The sequence below is a fragment of the Canis aureus genome, chromosome 28 (assembly GCF_053574225.1).
Source record: "Canis aureus isolate CA01 chromosome 28, VMU_Caureus_v.1.0, whole genome shotgun sequence".
NCBI classification, from domain to species: Eukaryota; Metazoa; Chordata; class Mammalia; order Carnivora; family Canidae; genus Canis; species Canis aureus.
The window spans coordinates 32968009-32995097 of record NC_135638.1 but is presented as its reverse complement, the minus strand read 5'-3'; the positions used below and the strand labels follow the sequence as shown (position 1 = coordinate 32995097).

At 40.3% G+C, this 27089-nt stretch overlaps 1 protein-coding gene across 10 annotated transcripts in view; it reads left to right on the top strand.

Annotated features, from left to right (window-relative positions):
* The window catches only part of FAM110B (family with sequence similarity 110 member B), a 224527-nt gene that overhangs the window by 100290 nt on the left and 97148 nt on the right, over positions 1–27089 (top strand). For 4 of the 10 annotated variants that reach the window (XM_077876882.1, XM_077876879.1, XM_077876887.1 and 1 more), the window contains exon 2: positions 13972–14046. The exons of 1 other annotated variant lie outside the window; for it this stretch is intronic. The gene's annotated coding sequence lies outside the window, so the exon portion shown is untranslated. Of the gene's footprint in view, positions 1–13799; positions 13861–13971; positions 14071–15688; positions 15960–27089 lie in introns of those variants that run through there. 5 more of the 10 variants (XM_077876889.1, XM_077876886.1, XM_077876884.1 and 2 more) reach the window with 4 other exon arrangements.

Here is a 27089-nt window from a genome sequence, read left to right as displayed (position 1 = left end):
TTCAGTAACTACCCCGGAGTGTGATTACTGGATGGTAAGATACTCTATTTTTAATTTTTGCGGAATTTCATACTGTTTTCCGAAGTGGCTGCACCAGTTTGCATTCCTACCAGTAGTGCACAAGTGTTCCCCTTTCTCTACATCCTTGCCAACACTTATTGTTTCTTGTGGTTTTGATTTTGGCCATTCTGATGTGATATCTCATTGTAGTTTTGATTTGCGTTTTTCTGATGATGAGTGATGCTGAGCATCTTTTCATGTGTCTGTTGGATGCCGTCTTTGGAGAAACATCTGTTTATGTCTTCTGCCCATTTTTAATCAGATTATTTGGGTTTTCTTGGCATTGTATAAGTTCCTTATATATTTTGGATACTAACCTTTGTCAGATATGTCATTTGCCAGTATCCTCTTCCCATTCAGCAGACGGCCTTTGAGTATTGTTGATTGTTGTTTTTGCTGTGCAGAAGCTTTTTATTTGGATATAGTCCCAATAGCCCATCTTTGCTTTTATTTGCCATACCTCAGGAGATATCCCATCCAATAAACTTTATCCCAGGTGGTGTAAATAAAATAGTAAAGACTGAAGTATAATATTTTGTTTGTTTCAAATCTCAGAGCATGCAAGCTCTTTCTTCATGGAGATTAGGGTAAGGAGCTGAATATTCAGATCCTTTAGAATTTTTTTTTTAAGATTTTATTTATTTATTCATGACGGACACACAGAGAGAGGCAGAGAAATAGGTAGAGGGGGAAGCAGGCTCTATGCAGGGAGCCTGATGTGGGACTCGATCCCAGGACTCCAGGATCACACCCTGGGCCAAAGGCAGGCCCTAAACCACTGAGCCACCCAGGATCCTCCCCACCTTAGAATTTAACTAAACTCTTGAGTTGCACTTTTTTTTTTTTTAAAGATTTATTTATTTATTTATTCATGATAGAGAGAGACAGAGACACAGGAGGAGGGAGAAGCAGGCTCCATGCTGGGAGCCCGACACGGGACTCGATCCCGGGACTCCAGGATCGTGCCCTGGGCCAAAGGCAGGTGCCAAACTACTGAGCCACCCAGGGATCCCCCTGAGTTGCACTTTTAATCAGACTGAATTCACCTGATCTTCCTTTTTTTTTTACTCTGTCAGTGTGTCAGCTGGGAGAGTTGGACTGCCATTTTAGATATTTTGATTCCCCTTTGCATTCAGAGACTGAAGTACCTTGAGAATATATGGGCTGTGTGTCTTCTCTTGGCTTTCTAACCTCTGTTGCTCTCTTGCCTGGTTTTTGGGATGAAGGTTATGGGGGTAAATTCTAGTAAAGTGATTTGTTGTTGCCTTTCTTATTCTTTCAGATTCCAGTCTTTCTGTCCTACCTGTTCACACTGTCCTGTAAGGCTGGTCTCTCTCTCCGTGTTCCTGGCAGATCAGGTCCTGTCTGTGGGATTTCCTCCCTCTCTGCAGGCTAGCCAGGCACACACAGCCTTCAGAAATGCAGCTTACACTGGCTTTCAACTTGCCTTTGAAGGACTTGTTTCTTGTTGAAATTAGGTCATCAAGGCTTCTATGTTATTATTACTCTTTGCTAGACTGACCCACAGAAAAGTATGTTTTTATTTTGCCCAGGTGAAATTTCTTTTTACCATGAGATCAAAGACCTTTCTACATGCTCTGTATCCTAATTGGAAATGGAACTCGTATTAAAGCAAATACCCAAAAGTTTGAAATCCATCAGTGAGTTCTCTGGATTCTGGTTAGGTTTGACCAGTGGAAAACATTGGCAGATAATCAGTGCAAGTTGAAGGTGCTGAGTGACATCCTTCTACTTTTTCCTTTTTCCAAGACCAAAATCTGGTACCTATACAGTTCTAATGAGCCATCCCTAGTTACTGATACCTGACAATAAAATAAGATATCTGAAAGAGAATAAAAGTAAAATCAAGTCCTCTTGCACTTGCCCTTTTCAATTCAAGTCAGAAAACAGGAAAAGTTAAAGATACATACATAAAGTGAATCCATAGCTGTCTTAGTCTTTTTAGGCTACTGTAACAAACTACTATAGATTGGGCAGCTTAAATAATAAACATTTATTTCTTACAATTCTGGAGACTGGCAAGTCCAAGATCAAGATTCAGGCAGATTCCGTGTATCATGAAGGCCCATTTCCCATTTCATGGACAACTTTCTAGTCTTCTGTCCTTACATGGCAGAAGAGATAAGGAAGCTCTCCTGTGTCTCTTTTATAAGAGCACTAATCCTATTTATGAGGGCTCTATCCTCATGACCTAACCATCTTCTAGTGGTACTACTGCCTGATATTATCACAAGAGGTCTATTGCAACATTACTACCACTAATGGTGGAAATGTAATGGATTATTTACTCTATTTCACATTTCAATCCGGTGGTATTGAATATGTTGTTATGTAATTCAGAATAACTCTTGAGTAAAACTGCGATTTAAATTAGGAAGTGCTTGACCACAAAACAAACTTTAACCACTAAGCTATAAATACTGCCTTGTTTAACTACTTTTTTTAGTGATCAATCAGTCCATTTATTTTTTATGTGTTAGGTGATCAACCAGTAGCATTTTATCGAATACCTAGTTTTGTGTGAACATTGATGTGAAATGGATATAAAAGAATTCAAAGACTATGTCTTTGAAATATATAATTTAATTAGGGAAATAAGGCTTACATAAAATAGCCACAGAGCCAAAAAGCGCTACAAAAGATAATATAATAAATGCTATATTTTATGAAGCAAGTTGCATTTTTTTATGGTGCAATTTGGTATAAACCTCAAGATAGCAAAATTGCCTTAAATGTAATGGAGCTATTAATTTGATGTTTACTAACAGTGTCGCTCTTTCCCAGCCTGTCATTTATATCAACATTAATTTCCCCAAAGCCCTAAAGATCCAGTATGGCAGACATTAAAAATGAAAAGTTCAATCCTCAGTGAAACCATATCCTAACTTACTTTACAGACATGCCAGGTGGCCTGGCTCACACACCCTACCTGCTCACTTGCTGGAAGCAGCATCCTGTGGTGCTGTGGATGCTAGTCTTCCTGGATCCTGCCAGTGCAGTCAGACTCTTGCTTTAATAAACAGTAATTTATTTGTTTATTTTAAGTTGTTTTTTTTTAAGATTTTATTTATTCATGAGCGACCCAGAGAGAGAGAGAGAGAGGCAGAGACACAGGCAGAGGGAGAAGCAGGCTCCATGCAGGGAGCTGGACGTGGGACTCCATCCTGGGTCTCCAGGATCAGGCCCTGGGCTGAAGGTGGCGCTAAACTGCTGAGCCACCCTGGGATCCCAACACAGTAATTTATATTGGGACTCTCCATTCACAAGGGCTTCATGGATGAGATGCATCTGGCTCTACATTTCTGTTCTGAAGATAAACGCTTTCCTGTGGTACATGAGGTAAGAAGTGCCCAGTAGACACATGCTTCAACATGGATGAACCTGGAAGACTTAGGCACAATGAAATAAGCCAGTCACAAAAGGACACATGCTATAATCCCACTTACATGGAGTACTTAAAGTCAAATTCATGGAGACAGAATCAGTGTTTGCCAAATATTGTGTGTGGGGTGGGGTAGGGGTGGGTGTAGGGTACAGAGTCTATTAACTTCTATTTAATGGGTACAGAATTCCAGTTTTTGAAGGTGAAAAGAGTTCTGTAGATGGATGGTGGTGATGATTGGACAAAAATAGGAATATATTTAATGCCACTGAAGTGTACTTAAAAATGGTTGAGATGAAAAAAAAATGGTTGAGATGGTGAATTTTTTTGTGTATTATACCACTGTTTAAGAAATGTATTAATACAAAACATGATGTCTCAGTGTGTATTGAAACATTAAAAAAAGAAGCGCCTAGTAGATTGATTGTATTACATTTCATTAACATTATGCTTCATTTCTATAGGATAGCAGAAAATGCCAGTGTTATTGTTCTATACTTATTAATGAGACTTATTAATGAGACAAATAGCTTTTTTTAGAGAAAGCTAAAAGTAAAGATTCTTTGCCCTGAAGTCATTGCCACCTACTCTGGAAAGTACTTGAAAGAGACTCCAGTAATACTTCTAACCTAGACAAAGAGCCCCAGAATTCAACGTTGTTAAATAGAGATCCCTCTCCTGAGGACCAACTAAAAAACAACAATGTGGGAAAGCTGCTGTGCCTGCATGTTTGATGAGCATAACAAGTGTGTGTGTGTGTCTTACAAACAGTTTAATTGATTGTTAGAGTCCCTGCGGTCCGGCACTGAATATATCATGGAGACTATTCTTTTAGGCAAAAAAAGGTGGAGGGTAGGCTAGCATCTCATCAGCATTCTTTTTTTTTTTTTTTTTTTTTTTGTATTTGGACATGCCTGGTAGGATGGGACATTGCCAGCTTATAATAATAGCAGAAAACCGAATTTTGTTGACATAATGTCTTGGAATATTTAAGTACTATTACATAATCTTTGTATTTTGAGGAACATAATGATTGATTTAATTACTCATTGACTGAATTTACTCATCCAAAAATTATAACTTGTAAAAGTAGATTTATCATATGACTTGGCAATTCCACTTCTGGGTATACATCCAGAAGAATTGAAAGCAGGGTCTTGAGATATTTGTATTCCCATGTTCATAGTGGTATCATTTATGGTAACTAAAATGTACATGTAACACAAGTGTCCATCAGTAGATGAATGAATAAGCAAAATGTGGTATGGCCATAGAACGCAATAGTATTCAGCCTTCAAAACAAAGGAAATTCTGACACATGCTACAACATGGATGAGCCTCGAAGACATTATGCTAAGTGAAGTAAGCCAATCACAAAAGGACAGATACCATATGATTCCACTTTATGAAATACTTAGAATAATCAAAATCACAGAGATGGAAAGTAGTTGCCAGGGGTCACAGTGAGTGGGAATGGGATTTGTTATTCAATGGGTACAGAGTTTCAGTTCTACAAGAACTGAAATCTGGAAAGAGTTCTGGAAATGGATGTTGGTGATGGTTGCATAACATTAGGAACATATTTAATACAACTGAACTGTACATCTAAAAACAGCTTAAGATGGTAAATTTTGTGTTGGGAATTTTACCACAATGAAAAATTAAAAAAATAATAATTTAAGGGGTTAATAATAACAAATAATATATATTTGTTATTTACATATAGTAATATAGTTTATACATTAATAAATTACATATGAAAATTAATATATTAATATATAAAGAATAAGTAAATATTATCAGGTTCCAGATAAGATAAATGCTTTTTGCCTTAGGTTAGTAAGTTCCTTACTCCTATGTTTTTTCTTTTTTTTTTTTTTAATTTTTTTAAACTTTTATTTATTTATGATAGGCACACAGTGAGAGAGAGAGAGAGGCAGAGACACAGGCAGAGGGAGAAGCAGGCTCCATGCACCGGGAGCCCGACATGGGATTCGATCCCGGGTCTCCAGGACCGCGCCCTGGGCCAAAGGCAGGCGCCAAACCGCTGCGCCACCCAGGGATCCCTCCTATGTTTTTTCTTGAAAGAAATGTTTTCCCATAATGTAGATTAATCAGAGATTTTGTACATAAAAATTTGAGTAGCTACAAAATACATGTTTTTTTTTTTTAAATACATGTTTTCTATAACAGTTTCTGCTGGACAAAGAGATAGTTACTTGACTTTGGAAGAACCATTCTGACAAAAAATGAGTATCTCAATATATTTTGCATTTAGGAAATCTGTGGTGTTGTACAAGTTCAAAAAGAAATCCTTTTTAAAGTTTTATTTATTTAAGCAATCGCCATACCCAGCGTGGGGCTCAAACTCACAACCCCAAGATCAAGAATCGCATGCTCTTCCTCCCCAAGCCAGCCAGGCACCCCACAAGGTTGAAAAAAAAATTTTTTTTAAAGATTTATTTAGTTATTTGAGAGAGAGAGAAAGCATGAGCAAGGTGGAGGGCCGAGGGAGAGGGAAAGAGAGAGAATCCATAAGCAGACTTCCTGCTGAGGATGGAACCCCACACATGGGACTCTATTCCAGGACCCCGAGATCATGACCTGAGCCAACATCAAGAGTTAGAGGCTCAACCGGTTGAGCCACCCAAGTGCCCCACAAGTTTGAAAATTTTAGTGCAAGGAAGCTCCTCTATTCCTTATTTCCGATGTACCATATTAGTCCTACAGGATATATCAACATTATTCTTGCTTATATTCATGTTTTTGCATCTAAATAGCTGTCCCACCCAGCTGCTGCTGGCATGTAGGTTGAGAGCTACTTACCATAAACTGTTTGCCTTGTAGTTTTATTCATCTTTTCTAAATGAGATATTATTTTAGCTACTGACTCAGAATCATTAAAACCCTAGAAAATGACAATATTAGTAATTGGATCGTAGCCAGTCAATAAGGTGCTAGGTTTATAAACACTTATTTGTATAATAGGCTCTGTGCTGAGTGTTAAAAATGAACTTTTGAAATGTGCAACACTGTACAAAATGTGTTGTTTGGAACCAGGTGCATTTATCCCTAAGATAAATTTGTGAAATAGACGCTGTACTTAGTATTTTATGGATTTTGCCATTATGACATTTTCCAGAAACCTCTCTCTTGGATATAACACTTCTTTGACCAAATGTAGTTTGAAGCTAAATGTTATTGTTTATAGAGAATTGATGAACAAAAGTGATGGGATACATTTGAGTGAATTTAATGAAACTTTTGAGTGTGCCTTTTTTTTTTTTGTCAAATCTAGAGAAATACCAGGATCTGTTTAAATTCTGTCTAAACAAATTAATTATTGGACTACATAAAAAGCTTCTTTTTAAGGGATCTTCACAGCATGTAAGGAGTATTATGTGAGGTGATTATAGTCTTTGTGCTTTGAACCTCATGAAGATTCTCTAGTTGTATAATCCTGGAAAGAAAAAGTAATTTTCTTAGTGTAGAAATGAGTGATTCATGGACGCCTGCGTGGCTCAGTGGTTGAGCATCTGCCTTTGGCTCAGGGTGTGGTCCTGGGGTCGTGGAATCGAGTCCCACATTGGGCTCCCTGCATGGAGCCTTCTTTCCTCCATGCTCATGTGTCTTCCTCTCTCTGTATGTCTTTCATGGATAAATAAATAAAATCTTAAAAAAAAAAAAAGAAATCAGTGATTCATAATCCAGTGACTCCTATGTACCCAGAATTTTTACACATTTAGTTGAAACACCTTATTCCAGAGTAGGTAGTATCTCCATTCGTTAATGGAAAAGTGGGCAGGACAAGGTTGCTGAGCCATCAGACATTTAGTGAGCATTTTCCGTGTCCTGATTCCTTCACTACCTCCTTTATAACACATTGGCATGCAATCCTCACAGTGACCCTTTGAGGTAAGGGCTATAATTATCTTTATGTTGTAGACCAGGGAACCTGGGCTTTGAGACCTTAAGTTAATTACTCAAGGTCACATAGATAATGAAGATTTGATAGGAAGCAAGATTTGAATCCAGCTGATTTCACAGTGGCCAAGAGCGTCTGTGAGATACTCATTTTGGTTCTAATCCTCTATCCCGACTAAGGCTGCCTGGATTGTTCAGAGTTGCCCCAAGATGACAACATTTGCCTGGGCTCACTCTGTACTTCCTGCATCACCCCAGTGGATACACTGCTGGTGGGTGTAAGGTCAGCCAGGACATAGAGAACTGGGCTGTCTTGGAATCCCTGACTCGTCAAAAATATCTATGAAGTATTGCAACCTGAGCTAAATCCTAGGGATCAAAGGAACCAGGCAGGGGTTTAAGATTTAGCAGGGAGATACAGCTGTAACTTGGTATCTGGGGTGAATGTTTTCATGGAGACCAGTAAGGCGCCACGGGCATGGAGAGGAGGAAGTGGTAACGCGTGAGATGCTTCTCGGAGGAGGGATTGTATGAACAATGTGAAGGCCGAGTGGGCTGAAGCCTCCAGACACCCATCAGGAGGTGTAGGCTGTTTCACACAGTGAATGGCAGGCACACAGTGAACGGCCAAGCAAAAGCAAGGCCCCACGAGAGTGTTGTGCAGTGATTTGGAATTGCTGGATACAGCATGGAAGGGAGCGTGGCCAAAGAGGCAAATCTGACAGGGGACCCTGTCTGCCAGCATGACCAGTGTTTGGCTTTGATCCTGTAGGTGATAAGAGAGCCACTGAAAGAGTGTCAGAATTGTAGGCACGGGGGTGTGTAGTCATGGGCCTAACCGAAGAGGAGAAAGATCGATTTTGTTGCTGTTGTGGAAGGTTGAAAATCTGGGCGTTGGGAGACAGGTTGTGGGATGACAGGTATCCCTACCTCATGAGGCAGCCTCTTTAAATTTGCAGTTGTTCAGTGCTGGAATGCTCATATCGTGAGCCATATATGCCCCTCTACTTTCTGCCACTCAGAATGAGGTCTCTTCCCTCATATGGTGGTCCACCTTCCACCTACACTTCCCTAGTTGATTTAAATATTTCTGGGTCCTTTTGCTATCTGCCCATGCCTCGGTTTGTCAAGATCTGACCTTAACTAACACTCTTATCAGCCTGGATCGTATAGGAGGTACAGGGTAATTCCAGGCTTGTGCATCATGTTAGGGACTTTAGTGGTGGGGGGATGGCCACATGTAGCAGATTCAGGCATCCAAGCTGGGCTTTTGAATGGACCTGGAATGAGGACATCCTGAGCATAATCAAGAATTATCCACACCCTACACGGTTGGCCATTTAAAGCAGAGTAGTACTTGTGTTTATTTGCCTTGAATCTGATACTTCTGTTACTTCAGCCTGTAAGTTCACTAGTATTTATGCCATAGGTAAGAGCTGAGTGATAAACTCAAGCTCGTAGGTCTTTTTCAGATTAAGTAGTTAATAACTCCTACCTTGGAGCACATTACTTACATTTTTTGGTTGATAAACTTTGTGAGGGCAAGGGCTCCTTTTTAGTTTTGGTGTCTTTTTCCATCTATTACCAATACATGGTAGAGAATATTTGTTGAATAATGAAATTTTTTTCCTCTGTATTTGACAATAACACTATCCTATTCCATCTTTATACATTTAGAATCATAATTCTGTTATATTAAATTTTAGCCGTTTTTATTTTTACTTTTTTAAAGATTTCTTATTTATCTTATTATCTTATTTATTATCTTTCTTATTTGAGAGAGAGAGCACAGAAGGAGAGGGAGAGGAGGAAGCAGAGTCCCCGCAGAGCAGAGAGCCCAGTGCAGAACTCAATCCCAGGACCCTGAGATCACGACCTGAGCCAAAGGCAGATGCTTAGCCACTGGGCCACCCAGGTGCCCCTATTTTAGCCATTTTTAACCTCTGAATCAGCTATACCTTTGATAAGCCTATCTTACATCTTTATTTATATCCTAGATAAGCATGTCCAGTAGACCAGGTCAAAGCTTTGTGAGTGCTTAAGAGATGTCTCCCAGTTAACGCATCAAAGAGTTTTAAAGAATAATTTTGGAGTTGATTTATAAACTGACCCATATTTCTTCATGTTTCTGTACTTGTTGGTTTTCTTCTACACATTTCTTGGTAATTCTTCAGACTCATATATATATTGCCCTACATGAATCACCAAGAGCTTTAGGAAGATTATTCTTTTACAGTGAGGAAGTTTATTTTATTTATTATTTGTTTTTATTTATTTTTTAACTGAATTTTCTTAAAAAAATTTTTTTAATATATTTATTCATGAGAGACACAGAGAGAGAGAGGCAGAGACACAGGCAGAGGAGCCTCCCCATGTAGGGAGCCCGATGTGGGACTCAATCCTGGGTCTCCAGGATCAGGCCCTGGGCTGCAGGCGGCGCTAAACCGCTGAGCCACCCAGGCTGCCCTATTAAAGATGTTATTTAGTTGAGAGAGAGAGCATGAATGAAGGGGTGGGTAGGGAAGAGGGGGAGAAGCAGATTTCCCACTGAGGGAGCCTGATGCGGGGCTCAATCCCAGGGTCCTGGGCTCATGACCTGAGCTGAAGGCAAATGTTATCCACTGAGCCACCCCAAGGAGGTTTATTTTAGACTAAGTATTATTAGACCACTTTATGGAAATCTATTATAAAAGTAAAATCTATTGGAAGTTGTAGAAGTGGCATAGTTTAGTTTCCCTATAAACAGTTAATTTGACTATTGTTTTTTTTCTTTTTCTCTTTTGGTGGTCTCTAGCTACTTACCCATCACAGATTGTTAAGTATTTAAAGATGGAGAGTACCATCTGCTGAAGGATTTTCAGATCTTAGTGATGAGGTTACTGATTTCCAGGGTAAATGATGTGGCCCTGAGTTTCGTTTTGTTTTTAACCAGTTTAGTTGGAGTATACTTGAATATACAATTAACTTCACTGGTTAAGGGTACATTTCAGTGACTTTTCACAATCATGATGTAGACTATTTCCAACCCCCCCACTAAGTCCTCTTTGCCCCCCTTTCTCTCCACACCCTGGCCTCTGGCAGTAATTGATCTGCTTCCTATTGTTACGGTTTTGCTTTCTGATTTTAGTATTGTGAATGATTATGAGGGATTATGAAGAAATATGTGGAAGGTATTTTGTTGCTGACTTATTTTCAAGAAAAGAGTCCCTTTCAAAGGATATTTTGTTTCCTGCACCATTTTTTTTTTTTTTTTTTGCTGTTTGGGGCATGATTAGAGGGATTCTTCTGCTTTCTGTTGCTTTATTCTAATTTATCTTACCCTGCTTTTGTACATATGTAGTTGGCCCTTGAACAATGCAGGTTTTAGGGTGATGATCCCCCACCTGTAGTAAAAAAAAAAAAATCCACGTATAACATTTAACTCTCCTAAAACTACCAATAGCCTGCTGTTGACCAGAAGCCTCACCTGTAACATGAAGCGTCAATTAACGTATGTTGTGTATGTTATATGTATTATATACTGTATTCTTAGAGTAAATTAAGAGAAAACAATGTTATTAAGAAAATCATAAGGAAGAGAAAATATATTTACAGTACTGTACTGCCTTTACAGAAAAAATAATCTGGGTATAAGTGAGCCTCAAAGTTCAAACCCACACTGGTCAAGGACCAGCTGTACTGTTTACTAAATCTGTCAAGTCATGTTCCCTGAGAAAACCCAAGTAGTTCTATTAACTGCCCCTCCAAGTGCACATTCACAGATACACATTCATCACGTGCACACCTTGACTCGGTCAGATGCCACTATGAAAGCCTCCTTAATTATCTCCCTCATCAGCCCCCAGTGAGCAAGGACAGCATCTCCTGCTTTTGGGTTTCTGTGCACCTGGCACTGGCAGTGCAAATTGTTGAGGAGTCAACAAATGATTGTTGAAGATAATAAGTTGCTGAGCTAGGTAAATTAAGTGCTCTTGAGTTTTAGAGAATAAGAGTTCTGTCTGCACTGATGGATCTAATGGTAAATTATCTTTAAAATTCTTACTTTAAAAACTGCTTATATAAGCTTTTACTGTAGTATACCTACATTTTGCTTGCTAGCTATCTATAAAACCTTCTTGAAAATATGTTGTAGCAAAGCTATGATTATGGTTTGACTGTGATTAAGAGGGGAATTCTATTTTTAGAGTAGACGTATCTAGGTTAGACAACCTAAAAGTATCCCAAATTTTATTTCAGATTTCTCATGGGCATTAGTGGTTTAATCTTTTCAGTGGAGCGAAAGGCAGAGTTATGTTTTTGATCATTTTGAATAGTGTTTCATATTAATAGAAAGTTAAGTTGACTCATCAAGTGGTGTTCATGCTGTGTGGAGTAATAGAAGCTTAGAAAATAGATGAAATTGTAAGCTCTGAAGAGCTTGTTTATGGAAATCAAAGATCAGTTATGATCTAATAGAGCGCTAGATTGGCACCTATGAAATCTGAGCTCTAGAACCAGCTGAGCTGTGTGACTTTGGAGAGGTCAGTTGACCACTCCAGGCTTTCATTTCCTTAGATGTGAAAGGAGTGGGTTACAAGCCCTTAGCTTTAAACTGTGATATGAATTATTTTTTATTAGAATGGTTTTGATGTCACATGGCGACTTTGAAGATAAACCCAATCCTGAAATTCATTTATGGTATTATTCTCCATCCCAATCATAATGGTGTGACTGGCATTTCTCAAACATTAGAGGAAGGATTGACCTCTTTGTTGTTTTCTCTCTTCATAAGTAAAAGAAAGGAGAGCAAAAATAATGATAAAGATGAAAAGGATCTTTTAAAGACATTTTTGATATAATTTAGGGCAAGACAAAAAATACTATTTGGAAAAATAGTTAAATATAAAACTTTTTACTGTGTTATGAGTCACCATCAATCTTAAATAGCTCTGGGTCCAATTTCAATAAAAATTTCTCCAATACTTTGTTAAATGTGTATGATTTTATTCATTTGAATTCTGGAATCCTATATTTCAGCAGGCGAATAAAACCTTAAATTGCAAAGAGTAAACAATCAAAAAGATCTGAAGGACATAGAGTTCATATTTCTATTAGAATCTGGTACTAATTTTTACCTAATGTTCTTGTTGAACATTGTCAGATACAAGGATGGGGGAAAGTAGATGATTTTGAAAGTTTTAAATGTGGGTGTGGGAAGTATCAGTCTCAGTTGTTATTTAAATAGACATTTTCAGGCTCTGTTTTTTTATTTTTATTTTTTGAAGCTATGCAAAATCTAGGTCAAGATTTGCAGCCTTGTTAATAAACTTCTGGCATACTGTTCAGTACACATTACTCCAGAAAGAACGTAATGATGGGTGGGACGTTGGCATTGAAGTGGTTCTTAGCCATTGCCTGTCGAAGTCCCCATGTATCCATGGGGAGAATACAGTGCATCTGAATAAAAAAAAAGATATCTTTTGCAATCTGAGCATCTTCCTTCCCTGTCTCTAGCTCTCACTTTCAAGTAGACAAAGATGTAGTTATTTGGATTGATGGCATCCAAGGAAAGCAGATGCTGAAGGGGGAAGGTATTTAAATTTTCCACCACTGTATCGTCTTGCGAGTTGCCAGGTATTTAGATAACAATCACTTTCATGATTGATCCAAGTCTAATAAAAGCATTGATGTGTCAGACCTCTGGTATCCATCAACTTTCCTCAAAAAAGCCTCAGTTTTTCCCCTTTGTAAAATGGAATCTCATTGTTTCTGAGCCCGAGTAAGTGCTGTCAGTGTTAATTGGCGCAGCGGTTTAGCGCCTGCCTTTGGCCCAGGGCGCGATCCTGGAGACCCAGGATCGAATCCCACGTCAGGCTCCCGGTGCATGGAGCCTGCTTCTCCCTCTGCCTATGTCTCTGCCTCTCTCTCTCTCTCTGTGTGTGACTATCATAAATAAATAAAAAAAAATTAAAAAAAAAAAAAAAAAAGATGAAACATTGTGTGCTCGCAATTTGGGACAATGTTGCCTCCAAGCTCTGCTGTCCTGGCTCCAAGAGAAAGAAGCCCCTGGACAACTGGGCATGTGTGTGTGAGTTCATGCATAGCAGCATTTGGAGAATGAGACTGGCTAAAATGCCTATTTTGTAATATTTTATTCGCTTACAAACATTAGCAAAGTTCCTAAAGTCTCTCAGATTCCCTCTGCAGTGATGCAGCTGTTGGTGAGGGGCTACCTCGTTTCCTGCATGGTTTAGTGACCTAGAAGGACTGACCAGGTGGGCGGAGGTGTTGTGTTTGGAGTGGCACAGGGCACCGCGGCGGGGGCTATAGGCAGTAGCAGTACACAGGCTCCTTGTTTGGTTTGTTTTCCAATAAATGCACAAACAAAGCCCACCCTACGATTGATTTTTGTTTTCTTCTAGAATCAACTTCAAGTTTGCTAGAGCAGCTGTATTTATTTGCAAGAGGCTTTGGGCATGAATTTTTTTCCCCAGGTATATTAGGAAATACACTGTCTCTTCAGTGAAAATCGGTCTCTTTTTAATGATACTTGAAAAATTAATCACTTTTGTTCTCCAGATTGACTTTTAAATCTTTCCCTTTAGAAATCGCCGGCTGGACATCCAGAGCACCTAGCCTTTTTCTGCATCTTGAATTGAGCATTAACAGGACTCTTGAAGGTATGAAAGGGAGGGGAATCAAAGGTAATTCTGTGTTAAAACGTCTATTATTAAATGTATGTGTAACACTGACGATCATAAAGTAAAAACGATCTTTTATTTGTCGAGCAGAATTTAGATGTCCACTGTTTCCATTCCGATTTACCTTCTATTCCTCCCTTCTGTTCCCTCCTTTCCCTGTCCCTTTCTCTTCTCGCCTCCTCCGCTCCTTCCTCCTCTCCTTTCTTGCCATGAATTCGTCCAGCACGCCTTTGGGAAGTCCGCCCTGTGCTGCGCACAGTCCTGGGCACACATACCCGTCCCTGTCTCTTGGCCCGTGGCAGGAATGCGAGGGCTCTCCTGGCCCTTTCTCAAGTTGCCCGAGTGTTTACCTGCAGTGGCTTTTTGTGAATCCTGTGGATATGTATAACCTCCCCGGTGTGGACTGTTAGAGTCACAGTCGCTTTCAGAGATGAGTAAAAAGCACAGCAGGTGTACTGTCTCCCGACGAGTGAATTTCTAAGTATTCTCACTTGGCATGAGATTTGCTATATTTTTTTTGCGACCACTAACACAGTACCTAGATTGCACAAAAATGAGATGTCACAGGTCTATAACATAGAACGTGGCTGTCTACACTAAAGCCACTCTCCAGAGATAGTACTGCTTCAGTCGAGGTGTAGACATGTTACATTCCTCTCCATGAGTAGACTCCTGTTAATAAAGGTGTGCATTCTGTACTGAGTGCCTTCATCTAGTTGGTAAACGTGGTTTCGTAATTTCTGCCAAATATAGTACCTTATTTATTTTTTAGCACCTTATTTATTTATTTTTGTTTTGGTCTTTGCTAATTGAAAGGGCAGTTTCTATGGGGTGGGGTGGCTGCTGGCACTCCCATGTGCTTTTAGTTCACGTTGGTGTTTTGAGGTCCCTTTGTGGTTAAGCTGTCACTTAGGCCAAATGGCATTAAGAATGCATTAGTCATTGCAGTATTCCTTGGGATGCCTGGACTCAGGTCAAGGTGAGCACCCTCATTTTGAGTGCTGGGTGGGAATGGAGAACTTCTCCCTAAGCCGAAAACATCTTCCGTAGTGAACATACTACTCTATGTGATTCTTGGGACATTAGTCTCATTTTCCCAGTGCCTCTGTCTGTCCTTAGGTCAGTGGTTGTGAGTCAGCTCATGGCCAGCACAGGTGTCTTCCTCCCAGCGGGACTGCTGCTCACCATGGCTTCTTGCCTTCCTCCTGGAGTAAGGCTTCCTGGCCTTACTTCCAAGACTCGGCTCCCTACTACCCTTCCTTTTAGGCTTTGTTAACCTCCATGCACACTATTAGAATCAATGCCCTCCCTCCTTGATGCTCCCTGCTGCAAGAACTTTGCCATGATTCCAACAGCCTTTGTTTCCATGTTGTTGGTCTCCCTACACTGTAGGTTGTTGAGGTTGGCCTCTGGCTTATTTAGCTCAGTAACCTGGAGCCTAGTGTGGATGGGCACATAGTAGATCATAATAAGTAAGCAGTTGGTGACCACTGAATGGACATAGGGCACCTATTCAGAACAAGGCTCTTTATTGGGTCACACATCCCTGGGACCACTGAGCTGTGCCAGCTATGAGGCCGGATTTCAGTTTCCTGGTTGTAAGTTTCTTCAGGGAACCTTGGAGGATAGGTCCTAACCCGATTTAAGAGTTGGCTTGTGGATTAGGGGTTCAGCTCTGGCCACACCAGCCCTGGCCCCTTTCCTATCTGTTCTTCTAGCCCTTATTGTAGATGGGATGGAGGGCAGACATGGAGAGCCACATTCCTTGGGGACGGTGGATAAGATCGTGGCTTTGACATCCCAAAGATCTGTGTGCTCTGTCACATGATGTATATGATGTTGGGAAGACTGTTGGCTCTGTGCCCCGGTGTCTTCATCTGTCAAGGATTATGGTGAGCATTAAATGAATGAGCTGCAACATAGAAGTAACTTTTGTTGCACTTTCTGAAGAGTAGAGATAATAACATTTACTTCTCATGGTTTTAAACAGGCTGCTCCTATACAGTTGATCCTTGTACCACATGGGTCTGAACTGTGTGGATTCACTTATATGAAGGTTTTTTTTTTTCAATAAATAAATGTACAGTATTGTAAATGTATTTTCTATTTCATATGGTTTTAACATGTTCTTTCCTCTAGCTTACATTGTTGTAAGAAACAGTATAGAACACATGTTACATACGAAATACAGTGAATCGATTATGTTATCATTAAGGCTTCTGTCTGCAGTAAGCTATCAAGTAGGTAAGTTTTGGGGGAGACAGAAGTTATATGTGGATTTTTGACTGCATGGGGGTTAGTGCCCCTAACATGGGGGGTGGTGCCAGGCACATAGCACTCAACAAATGGTAGCCCTTAGGGGTAATGGTAACCTAACAATAGCATTATCAGCAAAGGTATTTAGAATGGGACAGATATGGTGACCCTGAGTGCTGGCTAATATCTAATAGTAGTATGTGAGAATGGCTACAGATTCATGGGGCACCTGAGAGGCTCAGTCAGATAAGCCTCTGCCTTTAGCTCAGGTCAGAATCCTGGGGTCCTGGGATTGAACCCCTGCCTTAAGCTCCTTGCTCAGCAGGGAGTCTGCTTCTCCTTCTGCCTTTGCCCCTCCCCCTGCCCGTGCTTGCTTACTCTCTCTCTCTCTCTCTCTCTCAAGTAAATAAATAAATAAATAAAATCTTAAAAAAAAAAAGGAAAAAAAGAATGGCCACAAATTCAGTTTGTCAATCAGACAGTATGTATTTATTGAAACATTTTTGTACAATCTCATCATTAGCTTTATTAAATTACTGTCTACTTAGGACACAAAAGTTAACTCAAAAAGGCTTTGTTTATGATTAACTATTGGAGTGAATAATTAAGAGTTATATACTACTATAATCTTTTTGTTCCTATTAGCGTCCACTTTTTAAATAGGAAGGACAGCCTTCTGTTGGATTTTTATGAAATTGTAAAACTACTCTATGAATAAAGATAGTAGATCTTGAATGACTTTAGAATACCTTACCCTACCTATATATGTCTTTAATCACAATATATATGTGTAAATATTTTGGTCTTTCTCATTAGTGCCTTTCTTTCATCATTCTTAAATATTAAGTATATTGAAGTATTATCACCCATGTTATATGGTTGTTCCAAAACTATAAAAGGGGAAACAAACTGAACTCTAATAACATTTTATTCTACTATACCTAAATTAAGTGGAGCTTCTAGGAAAAACTTTGACATTCTTTTTTTTCCTATACTTTGAACCAAAACACATTTGAGTTTTTGGTATATTAGAGAATTTCTTACTATTTTTTTTAAAGATGTTATCAATTTATTTGAGAGAGATATTGTTGGGAGGCAGGGGCAGAGGGAGAGAAAGAAGCAGACTCCCTGCTGAGCCGGGAGCCTGATGTGGGACTCAATTCCAGGACCCTGAGATCATGACCTGAGCCAAAGGCAGATGCTTAACTCACTGAGCCATCCAGGTGCCAGTCTCACTATTTTTTTTTTTTTACACATTTACTTTTGGTACACTTGAAACAAATGACATTCCATGGCTTAAGAATGTCTCTTAAAGAAAAAAGTATGTAATTCAAGTGACCGTGAGTCACCTGAGGATGCAAGTGTGTTTGAGCCCTTCTGGTGGTAGAAGCCTGTCTTGTGATCCTTGCACCTGGGCCTGGCAGAGAGCATGCTCAGTGAAGATGGGAACTGAATTAAAGACACAGCAAGGCAATTGGAGAACTGAAAATGCCCTTGTTAGAATACTGAGAATATGATGATTTTTCAAATTTGCCTTTAGTATTACTGTAATTGAGTTTAAACTATAAATAAAGACCTTTCAGTGGGAGTGACATTTAGTGTGTATTTGAAAGCAGTGAAACTAGTTCTTTGTTCTGTCCTTAGTTTAGGATGCTTATGGCCTGGGGATCTGTCTCCTCCACCCCTCCGCCCTTCTGCCCTCCCTTTGAAGCTTCTACTTCTTTCTTTTCTTGCCCCCTCTCCCTCTATTTCTGCCCTCCTGCCCCTCCCTACCCACCTCCTGCTTGGTTTTAAGAAGGACCTTGAGCCAGGCCCTATCTGGCCCTGCTCTCCTATTCCTGGGCAGTGGCCTCAGGTGTCTTCTTCAGAGGTCCTGAGGAGAATTCAAACTAACAGCAGCAACCACCCTTGAGTAATAATGCAGCTACCCCTGCCCTTCTGCTGACTTGGGCAACCCCCCCCCCCCCCCCCCCCCCCGCTCCCAGCCTCTCTGTTAGAATCCCTGGTAGTACATCTCTGACATGGAGTTAAATCCAACTCTTTGAGTAGTTTTGTCAATGTCCTTTGCTACATCTTTCCTCAGCTAACTTGGGAAGAAAACATTCTGCTTCTATTAGCATCACTGTTTTCTGGCAGAGAACAGTATTCTGGTTGCATTTCACAGGAAAGACCCAGGTTCAGCCAGAAGTGCACAGTTCTGTTTGAAATCAGACTTACTCTCTTATCTGCCAGCATTTCTTCCTCATGATAGAAATCTAGCACTGTAACTCCTGAACTGGCTTATTGGCATTTTTTCCAGCAACAGATATTCACCTCTTTTCATCACAATCTTTAAAGATTTTTGCATTTGAATGAACTGACACACAATCATTATGGTTTTTTTTTATTATTATTTGGATATTTGCACAACTTAAAAATTTGACTTTGTTACATGGTTGTACATAGATTATGGTTTGCCCTGAGATTAAACAAGTAAAAAAAGTGCAGCTACTTAAGATTTGTAGCACCACAAGTGAAAGTTTCTGGAAACCAGGGAGTAGTTTAATTCCTGTTCTGAATGGGATGTTAGTGAGCTCCTCCCCTCCATACCCCTGGCCCCTGCCAGAGTAACCTTTGGTTTAAAACTCTCGGAGACTTCTTTGCTTTTGGTTTAGATCTGACCCAAGTACCATCAAAGAACAAACCATTTAAGCAGGAATTTATTTGCATATGTAATATACATACAGTTCTTCAAATCATAGGAACATTTGAGTTTTTCTTTTCCAAGTACTGTTTTTATTTTTCTTTTTTGAATTTCTGTAATATAAACTCAGATTTTCCTAGACTGTGTTTTTCTGATTAATAATCAATCCTCCTTCCTTCCTTTTCTCCTTCCTTCTTTCCTTGCTCCCTCCCTTCCATCCTTGTGTTACTGTTTAGTTGAAGAAAGAGAAACATCTGATGGTATGTTTTAGTTTTTCAGAGTTTTTTAGACACCAGTAAGTTATTGATAGATCTTTCATATATGAATGACATTAAGTACGTGTTAATTTTTTGTGCCAACTTGGTTTTCTAATCCTAGGCTCTAATGAACCTGCAAAACCTGTTATTTACAGTACATAAATTCTAATTGTTACTACATACGATTCTTTAAAAAAAAATATACTGCTTTTCCAGGGTTTCATACCCAAATGTGAAATTTGGCTTTCCTTCTCTGAAAGGAAATTTGCCTGTTGTACTGATTTAAAATGTTCCCAATTTAAGTTGCAAACTCAAATCATGTAGATGAAGCTCTGTTTTAACAAGGAGTACTGTGTATAATCTTTAAAGTTTTTCTAGTAGCATCCCTTTTCAATGAGTACCATTCTTGGCTACGTTTTGTGACTTGTTTCCTGAGTTAATTAGAACCAGAGAGCAAATATTTCTTCTCTCTCTCATTGTTGTTCAGGGTCACCTTTCCACCCACCCTGGTTAGCATTCCACTTCAGAGGTTGCTCTTCTCTCTTTGTCTGCTGGACAGATAGGCATCACCAAAACATGACACAAACAGGGACTGTCTGGGTTTGAAATGCAGAATGTAGGGGCCAAATGAATTCTAGATTGTTCTGACCTAGGAACTCACCCAATTTTTGTTTCTTAATCTTCAAAAGGTATGACTAGGAGGATCATTGCACCTCTTGATAAGCCAGTTGGCAGGGCACCTGGCTGGCTTAGTGGTTGAGCGTCTGCCTTAGTCTCAGGGCGTGATCCCGGGGTCCTGGGATCTAGTCGCACATTGGGCTCCCTGCAGGGAGCCTGTTCTCCCTCTGCCAGTGTGTCTGCCTCTCTCTGTGTCTCCCTCTGGTTGTGTCTCTGCCTGTCTCTCTGTGTCTCTCATGAATAAATAAAATCTTAGAAAAGAAAAGAAAAAGCCAACTGGCCTTTTCTCCTTGAGTGATTGCTAATACACATATAAATGTGTGTTAGCCTCTTTTTGCTTACATTTTAAGTCTCAGATATTACTCATTCTGGATCAGGTGGCAAAGCTGCCATCATGCCTCCCCATCAATCTTGGGAACATTATTGATGACTGTTCTCTGCACTAGAAGCTGTATTGTATTTGCATGTGAAATCATGGCATGCTTAAGATAGAGATGCAAATTTCACTTCAGCTTCTTGATTTTACAGAAGAGAAAATTGAGACTATTTTATAGTTGCCATCACTTAAAATATTTATAAGAATTCAGCAAAGATAAAATTTTCCATTGTTATTCTTAATATAAGTATTTTATGTAATTAAAATATTTATGGGAAGTAACTAGTACCTTAAGTTATATTGAAAGTGATTAAGTACCTACTCCAGCAAGGGGACAGACTTCTTTTATCTGGGACCCATAGGAGGAGAGCTGGTATTGGGATTTCCTAAATAGTCATGTGTTTCTATTTGTGCATCTAATAGTTCACGTAACATGTCTTGGGCAGCCACTGGACTGACCTTATGGAAAGACTGGGCTCCTGCCTTTGGAAACAACAGACTTAATTTGCCAGATCGATTTCACCTAATCCTGGGCTTCTGTAAATTTCGCATTCTCCTGGGCCACAGAGATCTTTTTTTTAGGATTTTATTTATTTATTCATGAGAGACACAGAGAGTAGAGAGAGACAGAGAGGTAGAGACTCAGGCAGAGGGAGAAGCAGACTTCATGCAGGGAGCCTGACGTGGGACTGGATCCCAGGACTCCAGGATCATGCCCTGGGCTGAAGGCTGCGCTAAACCACTAAGCCACCCGGGCTGCCCCACAGAGATTTTTTGATAGAAATTTCCTGAGGGAGCTGAGGAAAGCATATTACCACTGTGTTAATTCAGGCAAATGCATTTCCCCCTTGTCCCTGAGGTAATTCTGCACAGTGTCACCTTCAGTGCCTGGGATTAGGGTACAGTTATCCTGGCTGGCTGGCAATCCCCAGCCTTCTTACTGGCCCTGCTATAGGGAGGTAAACTGATCCTTGAGTCATCCTCACACTAAGAGAACTGGGAGACTGTCCTTGTGAGAGCCTCCTATGTAGGGGTTATGTTAAAAATGCAGAGAGCTTAGATGATTCTTAATGTGATTCAAAGACTGAACTTGAGGCTCCTGGGTGGCCCAGAGGTTGAGCATCTACCTTCAGCTCAGGGCGTGATCCTGGGGTCCTGGGATCGAGTCCCACATTGGGCTCTCTGCAGGGAGCATTCTTCTCTCTCTGCCTGTGTCTCTGCCTCTCTCTTTGTGTGTCTCATGAAAAAATAAATAAAATCTTTCAAGAAAAACCCACAGAAAAGACAAAGACTGAACTCATTTCCCTCAGAATGCATGAAATGTGTTTAATACCTATTAGATCCCATGCTGCTTGGCAGAGGCGTGGCGGCAACCTAAAGCACCATGGGCTTTGTGTTCTACAGAAGGCTTTGTCACCAGCTCCCTGTGGAACTTCTCACCATCCGTGTAGAAAGTCTCATCAATGTGGGATCACACACAGTCTTGAAATTTTACTCCCTAGTACTCTTTTCACACGATTTTTAAAATAGTAATTAAATAAATTTAATAAATTTATTAAATAAGTTTAATAAATTGTTTCCATTTCATAGGCTGTGTTAGAAGCCGGGCAGGTCTGTTGGGTACTGGGAAGGGCACCAGGAATTTCACAGCTGAGTCCTGCTCTGTCCTCTTGCCGCCGTGGTTTGTGGCACATAGAGAGGTCACGTGACCTCCTTCTCTGAAGGTCACCTCTTTTTTGACAAACCATACCTGCCTCCACTCTCTGTTCTTTTTCTTTTGCTCTTGCAAAGCATTTACTTTTTCCTGCTTTGGGGCACAAATTATTCTGTCCCCAAAGCTAATGCATCAGCATTCTGTGACAATTTTTTTGAACATAAAAGCAAAAGTAGTTTGTTTTTCTCTAAGCATTTCATTTTTACCAGTATCTGAAATAATACTCATGAAGAGAAGTTGATATACCCACAGAGACCCAGGTGCTCCTGGATGGTCACCCCCTAGATCAGAAAGCATTTTTAAACTCATTTTCAATGAGGCTTAAAATGTCCACCCATGATGCTTTTCCTTTCTCTACTGCCCTTCTTTTTTTTCCGGCTGCCTTGTTGGCCTTTGGTAGTTTATCAGTAAAATAAATTTTAGTGGCAAATGCACACAGTTTTTTGTTTTAAGCAGGGGGCTAGGACTAGGGAAGTCTTAGGGTACAGCACAGTAACTTAATCATGTGAATAAACATTAAGTGGAAATGTTTTTTCCAGCAGGAAGTAGAACCACACTTTTAATGTAAAACATGATATGGGACACCTGGGTGGCCCAGCGGTTGAGTGTCTCCTCTGGCTCACAGGATCCAGGATCGAGTCCCACGTCCAGCTCCCTGCATGGAGCCTGCATCTCCCTCTGCCTATGTCTCTGTGTCTCTCTCTGTATCTCTCATAAATAAATAAACAAATCTTTAAAAAAAAAAAAAAACATGGTGATGTTTCCCACTCTTCTCCTAATCTCCCCTTTTACCAAAACTGAAAACAGACTGCCATGATTAGATATTTGGTGGACCCCATCACTTAATAGGTGGTAGTATCTCAGCCACCATGTTAGCAAATGTTCTTTCGTGACGCTCTGTCCCCTCCTCCCCAATTTGGATTGGTCAGTGTCCTGTAGCTTCTGCCTACTTAGGGAAGCTACAACAGGAAGAACTCGCAGCAGGTACACCTATAAACTGGGGAGTGTTGCAGCCAGATAGGGAAAGTGAGGGCGTTACTCTGAACGGTGCAGTTCACTCACCATAGTGGTCGCCACCTGTCACCAACATGTGACATTGAGGTTCTGGGCTGCAGTGGTTGGTGGAGGAACAACTTGGGATGCACAGGACTTCCTGGCGTGAACCATCTGGTAAGTGAGGATGTTCCCTAAACATTCTCCATTTTAGCTACAGGACTTGGTAATCCCACAGTGATCTTATCACCAGATGGTTGGCAGACGGCTAACTTCTGCTTTAAGTCTGGAAGTGGCGCTGAGAATTACCCATATTTCCTTGTCCCTGAGTCCGTCTGGTAGGGAATAAGCAAGGGGGTGGGGGGTGCCTAGCTTCAGTTCTTGGTAGGATTTGACCTCAAACACTGTGTAAATTTTCCAAGCCTTAGCCTCCTTGTGTTTACCACGCAGAGAAGTAGATTCTTGCTTTCTTTGCTTCCGTAAGACATGTAATTTATGATTTGACCCTTACAATCAGGTGGCAAATTAGAACAAGTAATGTTATTGGGCTGAAAATAATGTTATTCCTTCTTCCTAGATACCATGCTCTATCCTCGATCCATGTTATTACACTAATTGCATTTATGATGAAGACATTCTAAAATCACAGATGTTAATTGGTTTAAAAATAGAACATATGCATTTTTATTAAGTTGTTAAGAAACAGGGTTTGGGTGCTTTTTCCTGATTTTCTAGCCCAAAGCAACTGTAATGAGAGTGGTGGGTAAAATGTCAATGTCATGCAGAGACAGATATTGTGTGACCTATTTGGGACTTGGCTGCTTTGTACACAGATTGTTTCACACAGCAGGTCTGTTTCTAGTTCATTCACCCTTCTAGTTTACCTGGATATTTGGCTATGCACATTTTAATTCTTCCCACTGAGCTCTCCCTGTCTCATTTCGCAAGTGAGGGGAACTGGTTAGGTGATGCTAGTACAGCAGCCTCTCTGGAATGGTTTAAGAGGTACTCTGAACGGCTGTGGCATGCCTACGTAATGTGTGCACCCCCTGTGTGCCAGAGTTGATGGGGTGGGACGGCACTTTCCAGTACTCTAGGTCGAGATGGGGGTAAGGAACTTGTTTCCTGTGTGTCCTATTGTTTTCCACTATCTAAAAGCTACAATCTGCGTCAAAACCAGTTACTAAATCTCCCTGGATCCTTGTAGGAGAATTGAAATAGAGAAAAAGCAGCTGTTCATTAGCATGCCAGGCCTTTTATGATTTCTGGCAGCCCCACTTCACACTATGGAAATGGGCCTGGCTCTTTTCGGCTCCTGAGACTTCGAGTGATGCTTTCATCTTCAGAATACACCCCTCTCCCTCAGGGCACCCGGAATAGACACTGTTTGCACTGAAATGGATGACATGATTTTCCAGGGTACGAGCGTAGCACACCAGGGATCGGCTGATATTTAAAGAACATGAATGAAAGCAGTAGACACCTCGCTGGGGCAGGGCAAGAGAGCTTTCGGACCATTATTCCCACCTAGGATTGGAAGTCTTATTGACGGCTGATTGTGTAAACTGGAGTTATTTGTCTACTAGGTCAGAAGAGGTGGCTGGTAAATAAATGTCAGCCCCCGGCACATGGCTTTGGAATGCCCTGTGTATCAGCCCTGGTGGCCTGTGAAGGATGACCCGTGTCAGTAATCAAAGCACTCAGGTGCATAGGAGTTTGCTTTTCAGGTATCAGAATTACTTCAAGTTATGGGTTTTACCTTCATCAGAAAGTTGGGATGTAGAACACTGTGGTCTCATGAGAACTCTTTCCTGTAAATCAAGAGGTGTTATTTCCATTCTGGAATAAATCACTGGCTAATTCTGAAACCCATGACAAGGTATCTAATCTTTCTCTGCTTTGATTTTCTCACCCAATGATACTCATTCTAAATCTGAACACTTAAACAGTGTTTACGATGGTCAGGCACTATTAATAATAGTGAAAAAGGATTTGCACATAATCAGACTGATTCTAGAATTCCATTCTCTTAAATGCTATGCTGGTGGACTGTCTCTCTGAAAAATTAATATAATGGTCCCTGATTTCTTCTTTATGTGGTTTGATCATGTGAATATACATTTACTCTTTGACAAGAGGTATTTGACCCAATGACTATGACTACTATTTGTCTGGTACTTATATAGCTTTTCGAAGTGGTAGGGGCTTGCCTAAAGCACTGTGCTACCTGGAAATTACTTCCTGTAGCAGCCTGGACTCATACCTAGACATTTAAGTGTTCAGAGGTACCATATACACTTGTACAGATGAATCATATATGGTCCTAGGGTGCCACTCACAGAGACCACCATGGTCATGACATTCCTCTGCATCATCTACAGTCTATACAGCTGTATGCCCAGCCCTTTATAAGCTAACCGATAGCCTTATTTAGAAAACTTCTGTGTACATACAGAAAATATATTGTACCTATGATAATAGTTTATGCTTTATAAGCTCACCTTAGTGTATCAAAGCTACCTTTGAATGAAGTGAAAAAAATAAATATTTTACACAGCAAACCTCTATATGCTAAAATCCCCAAAGGAAAGCAGTGGCTACCAGGTAAATAAAGAAGCTGTTAGGATTGCAACAAAAGAATCAAAGTAAGTCCCTGTAGTAATTTCTCATTTGGATGGACATTAGTTGGCCAGACTGTGGGTATTAGAATTACAAACTAATCAGCTTAGTAATTTTGCAAATTATAGACCTCACCCAATAGAGTCACAAAATAAAAGCCAATTTGAAATATTTCAGCTGTCGCTTAGCTTCAAGCCAACACAACTCACTCCCCCATCCGATTTTAGAGATTCATGGGTATTTGTTAGAGGAGTACCAGTTCTGGTTAAAATCGGGTAGCACTTGGAAATTCTCATGAGACAAGGGCAAAATACTATGTGAATGAATTGAAACAAGGCCCTCAAACTGTTGTATCCATTAAATATGTTGAGTAGTAAAGAGGTTATATAACACTTACACCATTTAGTTTTAGGAAATAATGAGTTAACTGGGTGAAATAAAGCTCTCCTTTTAAGCAGCTTTAATTAGTTAGAAGTTGAAGCTTAATAGTCTGTTAAAAAGTTATTTTAAAAATTAGTGAAGTGAATTAATTGTAATCTGACAGTAAGTCAGTGTGGTGTACGTCTGTGCAATTAGAATAGTTATTACCACGTTTATTACAGGGGGAGGCATAGCCCTGAGTCTGCCATCTTGTGTGGTTCAGAGCACACTAGAATTGCATTCTCTAGCCGCCCAAGGCAATTCTGGGTACATCAGCAGTAATTAGGGCTGCACAGCACTGTCCCCTCTCTCACAGCATGATCACACTCTCCCTTGCTGCTGCGTGGCTCTCCGGTGAGAATGTTTTCTAGTAGAGGTGCATGGTAAGCTCCATGAGGTCAGGAAGGTCTGTCTGTTGACTGCTCTATCCCCAGGGCCTAGAGAGCAGTGCCTGGCACCCAGTGGGTACTCTATAAATATATAGTCACCGAATCAACGAATTGAACTGTTTTCCTGATCTAACCCATACTGTATTTCTAAGTATGTTATAAGTATTTTATAGGCTTTATTGTAAAATCTTAATAATCCAGTCTCCTAGGGCTTCCACGTTTTCAGAAATTATTTGCATGTTTCTGTGGCAATTCTGAAGAGGGCCCACTTCATAGATAAAGAAACTGAGGCACAGAGAGGTTGTAGGAGCCCAGACATAACTTTCAGATATAAAATGAAGTCTTGTACTTCCATGCACATGTATTTTTTCTGTTAAGACTGTGTATACCAAGAATCCTCATGAAGCGTGTGGTCACCGGTTAACAAACCCAAGATAATCAGAATGGCTTCCTTGCCATTTCAACTTTAGGAACCCACGGAGAGCAGAGATTTGAAGAAGGAAATCATACGCACATCTTACTGTAGAACACACGGACTTGTGTTCACATTTCTTAATCTTCAACTTGTATCATGTGCAGATTCACTTTTGTGAGAACATGACTTATGTCAAGTCAGGCAACCACTGCTTGGGCAGTT